The sequence below is a fragment of the Pelophylax lessonae genome (genome assembly GCF_965119305.1).
Source record: "Pelophylax lessonae genome assembly, chromosome: 5".
Classification (NCBI taxonomy): Eukaryota; Metazoa; Chordata; class Amphibia; order Anura; family Ranidae; genus Pelophylax; species Pelophylax lessonae.
The window spans coordinates 36,845,195-36,862,098 of NC_138772.1; the positions used below are offsets into that span (position 1 = coordinate 36,845,195).

A 16,904-nucleotide genomic window follows, 5' to 3' on the forward strand; every position below is an offset into this window, starting at 1 on the left:
CCTCCTATAGCAGGCCACAGTGACCCTTAAACTCCCACCTACAGCCTTTGGCCATGGGCCTCCCTCCTCCTGGACCTCCAATTAGCTTCAGATCACTTAACCTGCCACAGTGCCGCCCAGTTCCCATAATGCCACCCAGCCTCCCACAGTGGGCCACAGTGCTCCTTAACCTTACGCTGTTACCCCAGGCCCCCTTAAAGCCCTTTATCTCCATAGGGCTGCTTAACCTTTTACTGTATCCTCAGCCCCCTGCACTGCCCCTTAACTTTATGCAGCCCCCCCAGCCCCCTATAGTGTCCCCAATCTTCAACAGTGTACTGCAATTCACCCCAGCACTCCCACAGTGCCATCCAGTCTGCCAAAGTGCCCCAGAAAAGTCTGCAGCATCCTAGAGAGACCCCTATTCTCCTTAAGAGACCTCATCCCTCACAGTTGCCACTCCAGTACCCTCACCCTCCGCCCCCAGGGAAACATCCAGCCCCCTTCTATTAGGGGAGAATAAACTTTTTTTTTCTCTTCCGTCATGGAAAATTTGGAAAAATTTACTGGGCTCTGAGAACCACAGGCAGGTCCACCAATAAAGGGACCCAGGCCCCCTCAGTTCAGCAGGGATGCCCTGGCAACTGACAATTAGGGGAATTGAATTGTCAAAAGGGAGGATGATCACTCTGCTGAGGAGGGGTGGGGGGGAGCAATCACTCCAACCATTCCCTCTATGTGGCTCTCCCTGAAAGCTGGCGTTTCCTCCTTTTCCTCCCGCCAACTTTCAGCTACTTCAAGGAGAGATACATAGAGGGATAGACTCTAGTATTTGCAACCTCACTGCACCGATCCCCCTCACTGACCCGATTTCCCCTGCTGCACTGGCCCTCCTGTTTGTCCCTTTCTCCTACAACTTTTCTGGCTTCCCCTCCTCTACTTCCCGCTGGCTGCTGGGGGGTCATTTCAGGATGGCACACAGGGTGGTCATTTCAGGATGGAGAGTAGGGGGTGCAGATAAATGTCATATTTACTGGCCTCTTTCATGAACACAGTGAGTGACCAGTACTAGTCACTCACTATGTTCATTTATAACTGAAGCATAGTAAACTGTGTTTACTATGCTTAAGTTTGTGAATGAACAGGAAGCCTCTGCACCTTGTCCATTCATCTATAGTGCAGCTGAGGCTGCAGAAAAAGGATTGGGGATCTATGTCCTCAAAAGTGAGACACTCTGGGTATGTTTAGACCCCTGATGTTTCACCAAAGACCCCTTGCACACTTGTGTGACCTAAAAGTGGTGCAATTTTGACGTGATTTTGACTGGACTTGAAGCAATGCCTGTGTAATCTTGAGGTCTATGGACCTCAAAACGCATCAAAGTCAGGCCAAAGTAGTGCAGGGACTACTTTGAACTTGAAGTCGCACTGATATGATTGGTACTCATTGGAAATCATGGAGTACGACTTGTCATGTGACTTTGCAGTCCCAAGTCGCCAGACAAGTCACACAAGTTTTAAAGGGGCCTAAGTGATTTATTTGTGCAGCTGGAGCCTCCTGTTAGTCCATGGGGGATGCAGCAGCGAATACAGCCAAAGGTCCTAATTTGACAGGTGTGCAGGTGAGTGGCCCTGGATGCACGCTGCTTGTGTTTAGGACCATACACCTGCACCTACACGCCTGTCAAATTAGGATATGTGGCTGTGTTCATACAGCTTCTACATCCCTATAGCATAACATAGGCTGCCTGCACACATCTCCAGCCATATATAAAAAAAAAAGAAAGCTGATTAACACTGTGCAAACCATAGCGCCTATGTGAATGAGCCCCAAGATCTCATTCACACACAGAGATTTATTAACTCAATACAGTTTTATCTTTTAAAATTAGCAGGAATTTTGTAAATAATGTTGTGTTTGTATCCATTAATAATTGTTTTAGTGTATTTTGAGCAGAAATATTATTTTTAGATTTTCGGAGAATGGGGGGGGGGGGGGGGGGTTTCAAGTAGGCTGTACAGGACCCTGTGATTTCAGCAGCCCATGGGTGTAGGCAGTCTGCTGGTTGGCCAAGCCAGGGGAAGCAGCTAATCTGAAAAATAACCGTGAAGTTGGCCCACGCCCCAAAAGGGTACATATGTCATAAAATAGAAAGTATGGGTTTTAAGGGCTAATTGAAAAAGGAAAACCAAGAATTCATAATTCATAAAAAACTGAACATTTTATTTATTTTGATCATAAAAATGTATTGTAGTATATGAGGGATTGCTAGAAGAGGAGAAATAAATCCCCCATATATTAACCAAAGAACATTAAAAACCACAGCACAGAAATATACCCCTGATAGGGGACTAATACATGCTTCCAGCTGATGTTGGTGCAAGAAGTCTCTGTTGATATTTAGTTTGAGGGTCCCAATGAGCCAACGTGTTTCGCATTGGGCTTCGTCAGGGCCAAAGAGACCGAGCAATACCGATATTTCTGTAGTATGTGCATATATAATGAGAGAGACAAAAATTAGCTGATGTATATGGGTGACATCAAAAACATTTCTATCCTATAATTTATACAATGAATTACGTGAATCATATATATATGAAGCAGCTAATCTCTATTTTTAATTGCTTATTATATGAAGGTAGAAATTCCACACTGTGAAGAGTGATATACACTATATGACCAACCGTTTGTGCCAACCTCACCAATACATCTGCATGAGCTTCTTGGACATCCCATTCCAAAAGCATTGACATTATTATGGAGTTGGTTCCCTCTTTGTGGTTATAACAGCCTCCACCCTTCTGGAAGGCTTTAACAAAATTTTGGATTATGTCTGTGAATATTGTACCCATTCAGCCAAAAAATGATGTGTTAGGTGAGGTACTGATGTGGGCCGAGAAGAGCTGGCTCCCAATCCACATTCCAGTCAATCCCGAAGGTGTTCAGTAGGTGAAGTCAGAACTTTGCGCCACTTGAGTTCCTCCAAACCAAACTCATCAAACCACGGCTTTATGGAGCTGGCTTTGTACACAGAGGCACAGTCATGCTGGAACAGAAAAGGAACCTTCCCCAAACTGTTGTCACAAGTTTGGAAGCACACAATTGCCTAGAATGTCTTTGTAGCTTTAAGGCTCGGTTCACACTGCCGCGACTTGGGATCCGACCAGGACCTGTGAAATCTCATGTTAGTTAATGCGAGCTGTCGTAATTAGCACTACTGAAGCCGTTTTAACTCTAGAAAAGGTTCTTGTACTACTTAGAGGAGACTTCTATACGACTTATGTTCCATTCTTCTATCAAAGTAGTCACCAGGAAGTCGCCTGGCAAAGATGCATCATAAGTCACGCAACTTTTAGGTCACGGCAGTGTGAACCAAGCCTAATACTTACCTTCACCGGAGACACCTGAGCTCAATCAGGTATAGTGGTCAGGTGTCCACATGTGCATATAGTGTAATTATTGGATAATGATTACCTGGATTCCCAAATTATCAGCAGATGATGATAATATTCTAATTATCCTGATTTAGAAATGTGTGTATATATTTATATACACTATATTACCAAAAGTATTGGGACACCTGCCTTTACACGCACATGAACTTTAATGGCATTCCAATCTTATGGGCCATACACACTATAAGATTTTCTGAAGACTTTTTCCTTTAGACTTACCAAAACCAGATAATATGAGGTCAAACCTAAACACTTTCAATTTGTATGCAATCTGGCAGGCCCTTGCACTACATAGAAAAGGTAAATCTGAAGGTAATCTAACCACAAAAGTTGGATAGTGTGTATCCAGCTTTAGTTTGAAGGTTCAACATGGAGTTGGCTCACCCTTTGCAGCTATAAAAGCTTCAACTCTTCTGGGAAGGCTGCCCACAAGGTTTAAGAGTGTGTCTAAAGCCTCGTACACATGCAACGATTGTTGGCCGTGAATTTTAGGCCAACGTCCGATCGGCCGATTTTCGGCTTGTTAGTATGATGATTCCGACAACCGACTGCGACTTTTCGGCCGAACAAAATCTGGTGTGCATGCTATAAAATTTTTGTTGGCCGTCAACAGAACGGCCGATTTTCCATCAGTCAGTACAGATTTTGGCAGACAAAAATCAGATGAGCAAGACTGGGCATGCTCAGAGAAGAAAAAACACACGGAAAGTAAACCAGCACATGACATCACTTCTGAATTTGGTTGTTGTTGGCCGAGAAAATTTGTGTGCAGTCTAGAGCACATTTCAACCAACACAGCAACACTGGACAAAAGACGGCCGATCGGTCGGCTGATAATCGTTGCATGCGTACGAGGCATTAGGAAATGTTTGACCATTCTTCCAGAAGCACATTTGTGAGGTCAGGCACTGATGTTGGATTAGAAAGCCTGGCTCTCAGTCTCCACTCTAATTCATCCCAAAGGTGTTCTATCAAGTTAAGGTCAGGACTCTGTGCAGACCAGTCAAGTTCCTCCACCCCAAACTCATTGATCTATGTCTTTATTGACCTTGTTTGTGCATTGGTGCACAGTCAAGTTGGAACAGAAAGGGGCCATCCTCAAACTGTTTCCACAAAGTTGGGAGTATGAAATTGTCCAAAATGTGAGCTCAATCCGATAGAACACCTTTGGGATGAGTTAAAGCGGAGACTGCAGGCCAGGCCTTCACGTCTAACATCAGTGCCTGACCTCAAAAATGCACTTCTGGAAGAACGGTCAAACATTCCCATAGACACACTCCTAAACCTTGTGGACAGCCTTCCCAAATGAGTTGAAGCTGTTATAGCTGCAAAGGGTGGCCCATCTAAATATTGAACCCTACGGACTAAGACTGGGATGTCATTAAAGTTCATATACATGTAAAGGCAGGCGTCCCAATACTTTGGGCAATATAGTGTGTGTGTGTGTATATATGTATATATATATATATATATATACAGTATCTCACAAAAGTGAGTACACCCCTCACATTTTTGTAAATATTTTATTATATCTTTTCATGTGACAACACTGAAGAAATGACACTTTGCTACAATGTAAAGTAGTGAGTGTACAGCTTGTATAACAGTGTAAATTTTCTGTCTCCTCAAAATACCTCAACATACAACCATTAATGTCCAAACCGCTGGCAACAAAAGTGAGTACACCCCTAAGTGAAAAAGCCCCTATTGGGCCCAAAGTGTCAATATTTTGTGTGGTCACCATTATTTTCCAGCACTGCCTTAACCCTCTTGGGCATGGAGTTCACCAGAGCTTCACAGGATGCAACTGAAGTTCTCTTCCACTCCTCCATGATGACATCACAGAGCTGGTGGATGTTAGAGACCTTGCGCTCCTCCACCTTCCATTTGAGGATGCCACCCAGATGCTCAATAGGGTTTAGGTCTGGAGACATGCTTGGCCAGTCCATTACCTTTACCCTCAGCTTCTTTAGCAAGACAGTGGTCATCTTGGAGGTGTGTTTGGGGTCCTTATCATGTTGGAATACAGCCCTGTGACCCAGTCTCTGAAAGGAGGGGATCATGCTCTGCTTCAGTATGTCACAGTACATGTTGGCATTAATGGTTCCCTCAATGAACTGAAGCACATGCTTGACTGTAGGCAATACGCACTTGTCTTTGTACTCTTCACCTGGTTGTGGCCACACACGCTTGACACCATCTGACCCAAATAAGTTTATCTTGGTCCCATCAGACCACAGGACATACTTCCAGCAATCCATGTCTTTAGTCTGCTTGTTTTCAGCAAACTGTTTGCGGACTTTCTTGCGCATCATATTTAGAAGAGGCTTCCTTCTGGGATGACAGCCATGCAGACCAATTTGATGCAGTGTGCGGCGTATGGTCTGAGCACTGACAGGCTGACCCTACCCCACCCTTTCAACCTCTTCAGCAATGCTGGCAGCACTCATATGTCTTTTTACCAAAGACAACCTCTGGATATGATGCTGAGCATGTGCACTCCACTCCTTTGGCCAACCATAGCGAGGAAGCTTGACGCCCTCAGTTGAAGTCCGTGATGACGAAACGCATTAGGGCGTGAGCACGCGGCTACCTAGGCAACCCTGCTAGCGTCCTATGTCACGCCGTCGACACGACCTGGAATCCGGAAGTCCGTAGCGGAGGTGTCCGGTCCTTGCTGTGCAGCGGTTGTAGCGTATGTGCGGTCCTGGGGGGAGGATCAGCGGGATTCCTTGGTATACATTCTACATGCTGTTAACCTTCTATCCCATGTGAGTGCAATACCTTTTGAAATAATAAATATGGATTGTGTGTTACGTGTTACGCTATGGGTCCCCTTGTTTTATTGCATGTGATCTTGACTATGAGGACATAAGGAACTGGTGATCCTAATTGACAAGCCCATTCCAGGACCGGGATGTGAATTGCCATTTGGAAGTGGAAGGTTACCTTATTTCCAAAGTTCTTGATCCTTCTATTAAGGGTACGTTCCCATTACCTAGGGGATGCACGGTGGTGTGGTGAAGGCTCTTTTGCTACTTTGGGTATTTGAAGAGGACCTTTCTGGGACTTTTTTGCACCACTCATCATTTCCCATTTTTTATTTTCCATTTATTTATCAGGAGAATTCAATAACAACTTTTCATATTTTATATAGCAAACAAGACAATCATATTCATATGATTTGATTTGTTTTTTTGATTGTTTTACATATTTGAGGCTCCTGGAAGCAAGAGCTTACTAGCGCTGCTAGTGTATGTATGAGGCTTTTGTTTTTATATATGCACCTTATTGATTTTGATTTATTTGTGGTATAGCAGCAGCTCATTCAAGTATTGTTTGCTCATTTTGTCCCTGGGTGGTAGTTTGCCACTTTTTGGATCGCATACAACATCAGCGCTGAGTGGGTGGGACAGGGCCTGGGCCCTGGTTTTGCTCTTTTCTTTTGAGGAACCTGTCCTGTTAAACTGCTGTATAGTCTTGGCCACCGTGCTGCAGCTCAGTTTCAGGGTCTTGGCAATCTTCTTATTGCCTAGACCATCTTTATGTAGAGCAACAATTCTTTTTTTCAGATCCTCAGGGAGTCCTTTGCCATGAAGTTGAACTTCCAGTGACCAGTATGAGAGAGTGAGATAACACCAAATTTAACACACCTGCTCCCCATTCACACCTGAGACCTTGTAACACCAACGAGTCACATGACACCGGGGAGGGAAAATGGCTAATTGGGCCCAATTTGGACATTTTCACGTAGGGGTGTACTCACTTTTGTTGCCTGCTGTTTAGACATTAATGGCTGTGTGTTGAGTTATTTTGAGGGGGCAGCAAATTTACACTGTTATACTAGCTGTACACTCACTAGTTTACATTGTAGCAAAGTGTCATTTCTTCAGTGTTGTCACATGAAAAGATAGAATAAAATATTTACAAAAATGTGAGGGGTGTACTCACTTTTGTGAGATACTGTATATATACAGTGTGTGTGCGTATATATATATATATATATATATATATATATATATATATAGATCTATATAAATACATATTTATAGATCTATATAAATATATATATATATATATATATATATATATATATATATATATATATATATATATATATATATATATATATATATATATATATAGATATCTATATATATATATATATATCTATATCTATATCTTTATATCTATCTATCTATCTATCTATCTATCTATCTATCTATCTATCTATCTATCTATCTATCTATCTATCTATCTATCTATCTATCTATCTATCTATCTATCTATCTATCTATCTATCTATCTATCTATCTATCTATCTATCTATATATAGATCAATATAAATATATCTATATATATATCTATATATATATCTATATATATATATATCTATATATATATTATACATATAGTTTGCCTTTAAGTAACAGGCATACTTTAGGGCATCAGCATGGCTACAAATGCACCATGCACACATAAAAAAAAAAAAACAAATGTGCAAATTATTAACAGCAAATACGTAGCAGATGACCAGGACTTTAAACATATGTAAAGCAATATATTAGTAAAAGTGCATGCCAGGTGCCAAGGAAATGGGGAGTTTCCTCAAACCATCAAAAGTAAAGAAGGCGAGTGTTTTCAATCCTCCCTTTTAATTTATATCTAGAGTATGTTCCTACATATAATTTATAGATACAGAAATGTCATCATATACGTCTCTGTATACGTACAGCTGTGCACGTTTAGACTAATATACACAGACAAAAACTGAGGACTTAATTTTTAGCAGATTCCGAGGATCATTTTTATACATGTAACATATAAGATTTACATTCTTTTGTTCTTGTTCATGCTGCTACTGAGCTATATCACCCCCTAGTTTGCAAAACGAATGATCATGTCTCCATAAGCTGTATGGTTGACTATGGGGTAAAGGGGCTTAGTGCAGACTTATCCTGTGACCCTTTAGAAAATTCAGTTGACTTATTTTTTTTTATACTTGTTTTTAGTGGTTTATAAGGTGCCATATTATTCTACAAATGGATATGTATGTATGTATGTAAGTGGCCATTCAGTCATTTTGGATTCTCTGGAATTCTATGGCCAGCTCTCTGGGCAACATGTCTGATATGCTTGAAAGCCATTTTTGGCATTTTTTTTTTTCATGATAGGTCATTAGGTCTTTCCTCAACTCTACCCAATTGCTTGGCCTGGGACTGGCATGCAGAATGTGATGGCACATGGGTATAGCCAATCTGTACATCTCTACCAGGGTCAGTTTAGACAGCAGCCAATTAACCTACCAGCATGCCTTTGGAATGTTTAACCACTTAAGCCCCGGAAGATTTTACCCCCTTCCTGACCAGGGGGTTTTTTTGCGATTTTTTACTGCGTGACTTTAACGGACAATTGCGCGGTCGTGCGATGCTGTACCTAAAGGAAATTGATGTCCTTTTTTTCCCACAAACCAAGCTTCCTTTTGGTGGTATTTGATCACCTGTGCGAAATCTTTATTTTTTGAGCTATAAACAAAAATAAATAGCGCCAATTTTGCAAAAATAACAATATTTTTCACATTTTTTATATGAAATCCCCCAAAAAAAATGTAAAAATCAAAATTTTTTAACATTTTCAGCCAATTTGTTTTATGCTACATATGTTTGGTAAAAAAATTTGCAAAAAGCGTATTTTAATTGGTTTGCGCAAAAGTTATCGCGTTTACTAACAAAGCGAAATATTTTTGTCATTTTTGGTGTTTTTTTTAAAACTAATAATGGCGTCGATCTGCGATTTTTTTTGCGGGACTGCGACATTGCGGCGGACAGACCGGACCCTTGACTGACATTTTTGACACTTTTGGGGTTACCAGTGACATTACTGCAGTAATCAGTGCTATACATATGCACTGTTACTGCAAAAATGACACTGGCAGGGAAGGGGTTAACTGTATTGGAGAGGGAGGGGTTAAGTGTGTCCTAGGGGCGTGCTTCTAACTGTGATTGGATGTGGCTTTTAGTGTAAAAACAGAGATCAAGGGTTCTACATAGTAGAACCATCTGATCTCCATTTTTACACAGGGGAGAATGACAGGCGGCTTGTTTACATTAGCCTAAAAAATGTAGAGGGGTGGTTCCTAGAGAGGCCTCTGAATAAATACCAGGGAAATTACTCAGACTAAAGGGTGTCTGCAAGTGTGCCTATTGATCCCATCATAATATATACAAAAAAGGAATTCTGTGAATGTGATGGAAACAAGGTTGCCTCCAAAGCCTTCACAAGACAAGGGTGATCAGATATAGGCGCCAAGAAAACACTAGTAGTGGCTGAGTAGTGGTGAAAAATAAACAATTGGTTTATTAAGGCACTTATGCCTGGTGAATGAACTAAGAACAGGACTGGACACAAATACAATTAAAACATTAAAATCATGTACATACAATGGATTGCATCACCACAGACCTAAATACAAAAATTGAATCAATAATGGAGTGGTTCAAATACAGGGTCAGGGATAATGTACCCAACCGGGAAATGAGGATATATATTATCTACAGGGTTGCTAATACCAGTCACAGGTATGCCTGTGTAGCGGAAAAAGGATCGTTAGAAAAAACCATAGCTGAAGCCTGTAGGAAGATATAGGGGAAAAAAGGGTTCCAGTTGCTCATATTCCGGTGTCAGATGGAGAATTGAGGATAATGCTGTAAATGTGGCTATTGGGGAGATAGTCCAAAATGGATGAAATAGGCTCCAATAGACAGTGTAATCCCTGAAGAAAAGAACCAGACGATGTGCAGGTATGATTTCCTCCTTGAAAATGTCATAGGCACTGTATATGGAGTTAAGTCCGTTCAAGGATTGCTCATCATGTCCCAATGGAGGTGGGGGAAGAGAGCAGGTAGGTCCTCCGTGCCAAGTGAATGAGGGGAAAAGACCATGCAACAAACAGACTAATAGTTACAGGTAGTTCATACCTCCGAGTGTAAGGTGGCGAAGTCCCGGCAAATACCGGCTGCTAGACGGCGTGATCCCGTTCAATGTTCGGTGCTTGCTCCAGCCTCACTTCCGCGTAGTGACGAACGGGTCAGAGGTGGCCGGCCCTACGTCACATCCGGTGGTGGCGAGCAGCAAAATCAAGGGAGCCGTAGCTGAGCCGCGGTTGCGGGGGTTGCCTGGATACTCAGGAGAGAGAGGTCCGGGTGGCACAATCCAATTGGGAAGCTTGCTGACGCGTTTCACCGACCTACGTCGGTTTCATCGGAGCCCTTGTATGTACATGGTTTTAATGTTTTAATTGTATTTGTGTCCAGTCCTGTTCTTAGTTCATTCACCAGGCATAAGTGCCTTAATAAACCAATTGTTTATTTTTCACCACTACTCAGCCACTACTAGTGTTTTCTTGGCGCCTATATCTGATCACCCTTGTCTTGTGAAGGCTTTGGAGGCAACCTTGTTTCCATCACATTCACAGAATTCCTTTTTTGTTTACATTAGCCGCCTGCCTTTCTCCCTTCCCAGCGAACGATCGCGAGTGACCGGCGGACCCGATGCACTGACTTGTCTGGGAACGAGCCGGGGCGGGCGCGTGCCTCAGCAGGTGCGCGCTCGCCTGCTATTGGACCCACGCACTGACTTGTCTGGGAACGAGCCGGAGCGGGCGCGCGCCTCAGCGGGTGCGCGCTCGCCTGCTATTGGCTCACAAGCCAGTGACAGGCTAGTGACGTACCCATACGTCACTTTGCCTGGCCGGGGCTGACCGCCGCAGTATATGTACTTGCGGCGGTCGGCAACCGGTTAAGAAAACCCGAGTACCCAGAGTAAACCTTCATGAACACGGGGTGCAAACTCCATTCTGACAAAAGGCTATAAGAGGTGTTTTGTCTGCTAATGTTAGCAAGTACAAAACGTTAGAAGACAACTTCTCAAGGTGTTTAAAAAACCGCTTACCTCCCAAATTTATGAAATGGGAAAGAGGGATGCCTTTCAGCACAAAGCGATACAACGCCTGCCATGTTGACCACAAAGAATTAACACTCAAAAACATAAATGGTTAAAACCACAAGTGCTTTTTCTTACTACTACTTTCCTTTATATTGGCTTTTCAGAAAAACATATGCAATAATTTAGGAAGGGGTCCTGCAAGCGACCCGTGTCCCCTTCCTCCCCTCCCTTCGAGTACTGCAGCCCCCATCAGCCTCTTCGGCATTCAACGATTCAGAGAGTGGTGGATATCTGTATCCTCCAAGCCCTTCATAACTGAAGGACCCAGCAGTAACAAGTTGGAGGATGGAACCACAGCAAGCAGTGGTAGCCATGGGCTTTTGACACTTCTGTAAATATGCAATTCTATAGATGCTAACAGAGGCTCTGGGACGGAGGTAGAAAGACATGGGCCACTAGAGAAGTAAATAGTCAGAGAATGGGACCACAGCATAAAGTTCGGACCAGAGGCATTCAACACTCCTATAAGCGTTGAAGGCCATAGAGTAAGGTTTCTCAACCAAGGTTCCATTAAACCCTAGTGTTCCTCCAGAGGTTACTAGGGGTTACCTGAGCAATGAGCAATTTCTTCCTCTCAAATAAGTTCCCACTGACCCCATTGATCTTTTTAGCTATCCGTAAGGGGGTAATTCTTCCCAATGACCACAAGTGTAAGGAGCATAATCACCACCGACCATCACACCAATGTCTCATGAGTTGTAGATATAGTATGTTTCAGTGGCGGCTGGTGCTCCATGGGCTGGGGGGGGGACCGCAGATGGACCGAACCATACCCCCCCCCCCGGACCACACCAGGCCACACACCATACCCCCCCCCCCCCCCTGGACCACAGCGAGACAGGAGAGACAGGAGAGAGGGGGGGAAGGAGACAGGACAGGGGAGACAGGACAGGGGAGACAGGACAGAACCCCCCCCTCACTCACCCTGCCTGGATGCAGCAGCAGATGGAAGCTTTGGCTTCTTCCCCCCGTCTTCTGCGTCTCCTCCCTCCTCCTCCTTGCTCAATGGCATGGCTTCTCCTTTTGGCCAATCGGGAAACGGGTCTCAAAAAACTGCTTCCTGATTGGCCAGGAGGAGGATCCGTGTGACAATAGCAAATTGTCATTCGCTATTGTCACACAACTGGGTGGGCTCGCTCGGCTGTCATTACAAGGAGCTGGAGGGACGCCCCCCCCCCTCCCACCACCTTCCGTGGCTCGCCCAGGTCCCACACCTGGGCAACCAGCCTGCACGGCTGCCGAAGACCTGATCAAAGCCATTTTCGGCTCTGATTGGATCTCCATGCAAAAACCTGGAAGTGATGTCATGAGTGCCATTACTTCCGGGTTACTGTCTGGCGCCAGATTAAAAAAAATGACAGCATTCAAAACAGCCAAACTTGGCGTTTTGAGTGCTCTTAAGTGCAGAGGAGGGGTTTGGGGTCTTTTAGACCCCCAGATCCCTCCACAAGAGTACCTGTCAAATAAAAAAAAAACAACTTTTTTTTTGGTACAAAAATATCAGCCGATACCGATATGCATTGGCCAAAATATCGGTATCGGTATCGGCAATAAAAAACCGATATCGATCGATCACTAATTTAGACAGATTTGTGAACAATATTTGAGAGAAATCGGCCTTTTGTGTACAGAAAAAATCTTATGCCCAGTACACACGATGCGAAAATCGGGCGACGTTCCATCCATTATTTTTCGTATTCTAGCAGCTCTCAATAATATTCGCTAACGGGAGAGGTTACTCACGATACGAATTTTCTCGGACGATAATTCTTAGCTTCCGCTATGCGTAACCACGTTGTAGCGTGTGAGGGGAAATGATGTCTACTGCTCATGCGCTGTCTACTGCTCACCATTTTTTTCGGACGAACAACATACTGATAATACGATTATCGTACGATGTGTTATAATACGATCAAAATTTTTATGCTTGCACGACCGGATAATATCGGGTGAACTGTCGTGATCGCCTCTCGTAAGCTGTGTACTAACGATCCGATTATCGTCCGATCCTTTCACAAGCGTTAATTTTCGTCCGATTTTCGGATCGTGTGTACGGGCCATTAGATCTTTGAGTTCAGCTCATGAAAAATGGGGGCAACAATGCATTTATAATTTTGTTCAGTGTATTAAAACACTATTTTTTTTTTTTTTACCTAAATTGCTGATCTGATGCAAGCTTCTTTTTCCTTTTTGTTTTTGATTGGCTCACGCCTACGTGCGCGTGTGTGGGGGTTTTTTTTCATTTATAGGGAATAAAGGGCCACTGATACTGAAAATTAGACTTCTCGTTTTCCTCCATGGCCCCAGGACTCTTCAGGCAAGACTGAAATCTGATTTGTGATGGAAGTAACAAAAATAGAGTTCCATAAATAAAAACACTAGGGCCTGCTGGGCAATACAGTGATATTCTGCAACCTGTTCCATCGTCAGCTTATTCATCATTCTGTAAGCGAGAGATCCCGGCAACATGCTGAGTAAGGGAGAGCGGGAGAGAGAGGGAGCGCCATTCCTGGAACAGATGCAGCTAATAGATCAGTCTACAATTGCTGATCTGAAGGAGGTTTTTAATATCATCTCTAGTGCAATTAAGCGTTTGCATATCATGGACAAGTGATCTTGCCACAGCTGTAGTAGCTTACTACTGTAAGTTATACAAATATAAAAAGAATGTCCGCATTACTCCAGACTTTAAATCTCTTCTCAGTGGACACTTTGCGGATGAGACAGCGGGTAACGTATTAAGGCTATGTTTCCACTATTGCAGGTACAAAGTCGCGCTACTTCAAGCGCGACTTTGTAGTGCGACTTGTTTGCGGCTACTTCTGGGGACTTCAGTGCGACTTCCTTCTATGAGGGACAAGTCGCACTGAAGTCGCCCAAAAAGTAGTGCAAAAACCTTTTTTTTCAAGTCGCAGCAGTTAGAACCGACCTAATTGTAAATAATGGGTTTTGACTTGTCATGCGGCTTGACATGTGTCAAGTCGGACAACAAGTCGCAATAGTGAAAAAGGAGCCTCAACCACTTTACCACCGGAGGATTTTCCTGCTTTACGTCCAGGCCACTTTTTGCAACTTAGCACTGCGCGACTTTAACTGACAATTGCGCAGTCATGCAACGCCGAACCCAAACGAAATTTACGTTTTTTTTTTTACCATAAACAGAGCTTTCTTTTGGTGGTATTTGATCACCTATGCGCTTTTTATTTTTTGCGATATTAATAAAAAAAAGAGCGAAAAAATTGACATTTTTTACTTTGACAGTTAAAAAATATCCAATATATTCAATTGTTGTCATATATTTAGGCCAAAATGTATTTAGCTACATGTCTTTGACAAAAAAATTCTCAATGAGCGTATTTTTAACCGCTTTAAGCCCGGAAGATTTTACCCCATTCCTGACCAGGCTATATTTTGCGATTAACGGACAATTGCGCAGTCGTGCGATGTTGTACCCAAATAAAGTTATGTCTTTTTTTCCCCACAAATAGAGCTTTCTTTTGGTGGTATTTGATCACCTTTGCGATTTTTAATTTTTGAAAAAAAGAGCGACAATTTTGAAGAAAAACACAATATTTTTTACATTCTGATATATAACATTCCCAAAAAAAAAAATGTAAAAATCAATTTTTTTTTAACATTTTAGGCCAATTGGTTTTCTGCTACATATTTTTGGTAAAAAAAAATCACAATAAGCGTATTTTGATTGGTTTGCGTAAAAGTTATCGTGTTTACTAACTACGGGAAAGATTTGTCATTTTTATTGTTTATATTTTTTTACTAGTAATGGCGGCGATCTGCGTTTTTTTGCGGGACTGCGACATTGCGGCGGACAGATCGGACCCCTAACTGACATTTTTGACACTTTTGGGGGTACCAGTGACATTACTACAGTAATCAGTGCTAAAAATATGCACTGTTACTGTAATAATGACACTGGCAGGGAAGGGGTTAACTTTATTGGAGAGGGAGGGGTTAAGTGTGTCCCTAGGGGCGTGATTATAACTGTGATTGGATGTGTCTGTGTGTGTAACAGCACAGATCAACGGTCCTACATAGCAGGACCATATGATCTGTGCTTTTACACAGGGGAGAATGACAGGCGGCTTTGTTTACATTAGCCGCCTGCCTTTCTCCCTTCACAGCGGACGATCGCGAGTGACCGGCGGACATCGGGTCCGCCGGTCACACGCACGGAGGTGTCCGTGAACGAGCCGGGGCGGGAGCGCGCCGCTCGCCCCCTATTGGCTCAAAGGCTAGTGACGTACCCATACGTCACTTTGCCTGGCCGGGGCAAACGGTTAAGCTTTGGCAAAAAATCCTGGAAGCTTAAGTAAATAGACCCCTGTGTAACAGTTCACATAAAAAACAAGGAGTTTACAGGCGCATCTCAAAAAATTTGAATATCATTAAAATGTTAATTTATTTCAGTAATTCAATTCAAAAAGTAAACTCATATGTTTTATATAGATGTGTTACACACAGATTGATAGATTTCAAGCATTTATTTCTTATAATTTTGATGAGTATGGCTTACAGCTAGTGAAAACTCAAAATTCAGTATCTCAAAAAAATGTGAATATTACATAAGACCAATAAGATCAAGGTGCTCCTAGGGAGTGCTTTCTAACTGTGGGGTTAGTGGATGCACTAGAGGAAAAGAGATCCGTGTGATCAGCTTAGCTCAAACACAAGATCTCACTTTTACTCCCTGACAGAACAGCGGTCTGCCTTGTTTACATAGGCAGACCGCCGTTCTGCCTTTCCTCCGAGCGATCGGTGGGTCCCGGCGGCCAGCGCGGGCGCCGTACCCGCTGATTGTCTTCCACTGTGTCCAATCACAATGGGAGCGGCGCCACAGATCGCATGCACAAAATCATGTACATGTACGTGATTTTGCACAGCTGGGCCGCCCTGCCGCCAGACTTGTATAAAGTACTCAAAATTTCTACTTGAGTAAAAGTACAAGTGCTCGATCAAAAAATTACTTGAGTAGAAGTGGAAGTGCTCACAGAAAAAGTTACTTAAGTAGAAGTACTAAAGTATTCAACATTTTTTTACTTAAGTATTGCAAGTAGTTTTTTCAAAAAATTTGCTACTTAAGTACTAAAAGTAAAAAGTACCAGTAGTTTTGAAAAAAAAATTCTACTCAAGTACTGAAAGTAGAAGTACAAGTACTGTGTTATGTAGTTATTAAAGAAAGAAGTCAAAAGTATGAACATCATATTGTTTTTATTATTTCAAATGATTTATTCAAATGATTAACCTGTGTTTGTTAGTAGTTTCTTGATGCACTTTAAGCGCTGTAGCACCATTTATTTGTTTGTTTCATATTTTCTTTTTATTGGAAAGATTTGGTATAGCAGCTTTTATTATACACAGCCTTTATTTTCGTATGCGCTGATTTACAAATGACATTATACACATTTTTTTGAGCTTTATGCAACCTGCCATCTACTGTTCTGGCAG

General features: G+C 42.6%; 1 protein-coding gene across 1 annotated transcript in view; it reads left to right on the top strand.

Annotated features, from left to right (window-relative positions):
• The window catches only part of MEOX2 (mesenchyme homeobox 2), a 201,415-nt gene that overhangs the window by 172,363 nt on the left and 12,148 nt on the right, over positions 1-16,904 (top strand). The gene's annotated exons all lie outside the window — the stretch shown is intronic.